The sequence below is a fragment of the Trichechus manatus genome, unplaced genomic scaffold (assembly GCF_000243295.1).
Source record: "Trichechus manatus latirostris isolate Lorelei unplaced genomic scaffold, TriManLat1.0 scaffold00132, whole genome shotgun sequence".
NCBI lineage: Eukaryota > Metazoa > Chordata > Mammalia > Sirenia > Trichechidae > Trichechus > Trichechus manatus.
This window is the reverse complement of record NW_004444068.1, coordinates 2,587,647-2,592,118: the sequence shown is the minus strand read 5'-3', so window position 1 is coordinate 2,592,118 and position 4,472 is coordinate 2,587,647.

Sequence of the window (4,472 nt, the reverse complement as noted above, 5' to 3'; positions counted from 1 at the left end):
GTTTCAGTTTTTGCAGATGGATATCCAGTTATGCCAGCACCATTTGTTAAAGAGACTGTCTTTTCCCCAATTAACGGACTTCGGGCCTTTGTCAAGTATCAGCCGCTCATAAGTGGATGCATTTATGTCTGGATTCTAAATTCTGTTCCATTGGTCTGTGTATCTGTTGTTGTACCAGTACCAAGCTGTTTTGACTACTGTGAAATGGCAAATGTTTTATTACATATGCATTTACCACAATTAAAACAAAAACAGCTATCCATTCAACTTTGAAGTTTTTTTTTTTTTTCTTAAATCTTTTCTTCGTGCAGCCAGCCAGAGAGAAAGTTCAACTTTGAACCCGATTACAAAATCATCTGAAGCTGTAACAGTGAAAAATGCTTCAGGAAATAAAAAGAAAAAAAAAGGTATTTTTGTTGCTGTTTTAACTATTCCTTCCACTTCTTTCTCAAGTCACTTCCTCCTTTCATAGACTGTATTTCCACTACTAAGTAATTAGCCCAAGTAGAAACAGAAAAACTCAACTGGCCTCATATAAATCAGATACTGAACAGCGTAGCCATATCCACTGGAGGAACTAGTCTCCGGCACACTCAACAAGGCCAAAAGAGAAGTACAGGGTCTTGGCAGGTTTAGGAGTTTCTCTGCAATGAACAGTCAGTAGGACCTGATAAGTTTGTCTTGGAGAGTTCTCTCCTATGATCACTGTTTAGAACCAGAAACTTAGTGGTTTAGAAGAAATTTTGAGACATTACCAAATCCATCCTCCTGCCTCCAAGCGGGGTTGAACTAATGAGAAGCTTTTCGAGGATTAAAGATTTGCAGCCAACTGTTAGGGAACCAAGATTCTACCCCACACTTCCACTAATGGCCGTGTCTCAGCATCCTCTTCTGCCTGATGAGGATTTTGAGCTCACAGTTTCCCAAATTCCACTCCAGCTCTAACATTTTGAAATTGAGATAGCACGAGGTTATCACTGGGTGTGTCATAAACACAGTCTTTGGGAAACTCCTCATGGAGGCTAACCTAAATTTGTGTTGTTCTGTTTAAGCCTATTTCATTTTTTTCTGTACAGTTAGCCTGTGAAAGGCAACAAGTCCTTATAATGAAGCTCTTCACCCTTTGGACTTCTTTTCTTCAATTTTAATCTGTTCTTGTGGCTATTTTTTTCCTGTCCTTGAATTATCCTTATATCTCCTCTGTGAAATCTCACCAAGTGAGAAAAATACCAATTCTTGTGATCTAAAAAACCAATTGAAAATCTACAGTGAGAAAGTTTATCAGACCCTGTCTCTGTTGCTTGATGTGAGTATAGTCTTCATACTGGATAATGCTGGTAGATTTTGGAATATCTGCCAAAAAAGGAAAGAATGTGCTATGTTATCATTTTAGATGGTTACCATCTGGGAATATTTTCAACCAAAAATCCTTTCAGATGAGTTGTTTGGGGTTGCTGTGGGGATGAGGATGATCAGCATCTCCAAGACAGGTGGACCTACAGAGGAAGGTTCCTAAGCTGGGCCAGATGGACATCTGAGGGGAGAGGTGTGCTGGGTCACAAATTCTAACCCTGCATCTGGACTTAACAGAAAGAGGTAACAAGGACAGAGATTGAGCGTCTGTGTCACCGTGTGCTGCTAACTTGGAATTATGGAAAGACCCAAAAGGTCAAAATCTATTTGAGAACATCAAAGCCTTTCAAGGCTAGAGAGAAGCCCTGACCACATCTATTTATTGAGACTCTTGATTTAAAAAAAAAAAAAAGAATACAAAATGCCAAAGCAAGGTTATAAAAATTTCTAACATAAAAATTCCAGTGAACGCGTGCATAACTTCGTGAGGTGATCATGCCAGGGTCTGAATATACATCCTCCTGTGCGTCACCCCCTCCACTCCGCACATACACCCCCAGCCCCCGAAGGCCCTGGACATGTTCAACCCCTATAGAAGGTGAATGATTAAGGGAAAAGTCAAAAAGAAAGCAACACAACTATTTCTTCTTTAGCTTTTAAACCATAGCTGTGTTGAGGCCCAGGCCACAACAATGCCTTTTAGCTACTGAAACCTGGCACAAAAGTACCAGACTTGCTTCTTTTGACCTTTGTGAGCTACATGGACTCTCAGAGGTCAGGTGCCTCCCACCGAGCTCCCTGGGGCATCCAGTATCTTACTTGTGGTTTTCCAGGGAAGAGCTGCAGGTTGTCTGTGGTCATTTAACTCAGTGTCCATGTGATAAGATTTCCTCCGGGCCCATTCTGGGCCGGTACTATGAGCGAAGTAGTGAGTTACCTTCCTGTCTCAGGAACTGCCTTAACAGAAAAAGGTTCTCAAGTGCTGTCTAGGCCTATAGGGTTGCTGTGAGTCAGACTCGACTCAACAGGCAATCGGTTTGTTTTTGTTTTTTTTTTGGCTAAGCCTTTGATGGGGTTCAGAGTGTAGTTTAGAGACAGGATTCACACCTAGGGAACAAATAACCACTCAAGATAGTATCTGCCAAGGGCCAAACATGAATACTGGGTTTAGAGAAGGATGGTCTCCCTGAGGGATGGGAGGTAAGGGTGGCAAAGGCTTCATTGAATAATAAGGTAGGAGTTGAACTAGTGCCCAAGGAAAGAAAAAGGACCTTATTAATGCAACTGGCCCATGCCTAATTTAGCTTGAATGAGGAATGTGAGGAAGGTGGACCTGGCAAGAGGGGATGGGTCACATTAAGGAGGACTTTGTGTGTCAGGTCAAGGATTTGGGACTTAATCCAGTAGACAATGGGGAGCCATTAAAGTCTTTTGTCTTCCAATGAATCGTTTGTCTCAAATCAGTAGAAATAATTTTGTATCTAATATATATTTAGTTTATAGTTTCTCAGGACAGAACATTTTATTTTCAGAGTTCACAAAGCAAATTAAAAAACAAACAAAATAGCTTTCCACATTGGACAATTGCTTTTGCAGTCATAAGGGGTGCGTGTGTGTGTGAGTGAGTTTGGTATTTGGTAGAAGATTTCCACTTGTTACAAAAATAAAAGGTCAGACTCAGCTGATTTACATCAACCTCCTGGGTGAGGGGTCCAGATGGTATCCATTTGGTCCCAACTGGAAGCAGCCAAACTATTTTTATGCACTTCTTTTTGTGGAAGTGAAACTTTTGGTCTGATGCTTGGAAACTTGTTCCCTCAGTCAATACTGTACAAGTCAAAGCCTCCAAGCAGAACCCAGATACCTGTTACTACTCCTCTCCAAATGCTTAATTACAAGAACTTGACAACTTTACATTTATCAGCCATTTGTAAGTTGACAGAAGCAAAATATTCCATTTCTATGCTTGCAGAAGTTTCTCCAAATCAGTCCTGCCTTAAAGTGCCACTGAAGATGAAGAATCAGTAGACCAGTGCTTCTCAAACTTGCAGTATCAGAATCACCCAGAGAACTTGTTAAAATGCAGATTGCTGGGTTCCAACCTCCAAGGTTCTGACTTAGTAGATCTGAGGTAAGGCCAGAGAATTTGCATTTCTATAAAGTTCCCAGGTGATGCCAATGCAGCTAGTCCAGGGATCACACTTTGAGACCTGCTGCTTCAGACATGCGAGGAAATCAGATTGCCTGCTCTTGACTGTATTTTGCTCAGTAAGAAAATCAGAGGCAAGACGAGGCTCCTAGAAGCCTTTCTTCTGTCCTGTAAACCACAGAATAAACAGGGCCCAGGCCTATTTCTGTTCAGGCTTCTCTGTCTTCCAGACCAGTCTGGCCCACCTGTGATCTCCATGGCTTTTTGTACCATGGAGATACGGAAACTGGAAAACTCTGAGCGAGGAGTCAATCAGCACTCAAGTGGGTGATGTCTGGCTTGGCCCATGCCTAGTCACAAGCCTGCGAGGTCCATAAAGAGCCAGAAGATGGCGAAAGACTGGAAGTCACCAAAAGATCATCAGGGAGAGTTATCTACAGATAAGATGGTTCCTCTGAGTCCCATTCAGCCAGTCCTGCTTTATCATCTCAATGCCCTAAAAGTTCCTGAAAGACCCAAAGACCACTCAAGGGTGTCCTGTCACCTGATCCTACTCTACTTCCCAGCAGTCTCCAGGAATGTTTTAATTCTTTAATTCTTGAGGATTTAGGACTGGGAGGGCCAGTGCACAACTTAGACATGTACAGGGGGCAAAATCAATCCACACACAAGCTTGGGAACATCAGACTTTTACTAGAGTACCAATGCTGCCCAAGTGGCAAATTCACTTCCCCAAATAAGGCATTATTGCTTACATCATAGGCACAATCCATAGAAATGCCAGTGGCATTATGGAATGCAAGGACTGAGTGAAAAACTCAAGATGTAATCTTCAAAACAATTTTATTAGTTCCAAAACAGGAAGTGACTGGTTACAATCCTGAAATTATTTTACTTGGGATTTCATCCTGGGGTGACAACTAAACAATGGAAACCTTTATGGACAGATTTCAAGGTCCAAGGTGCAAAT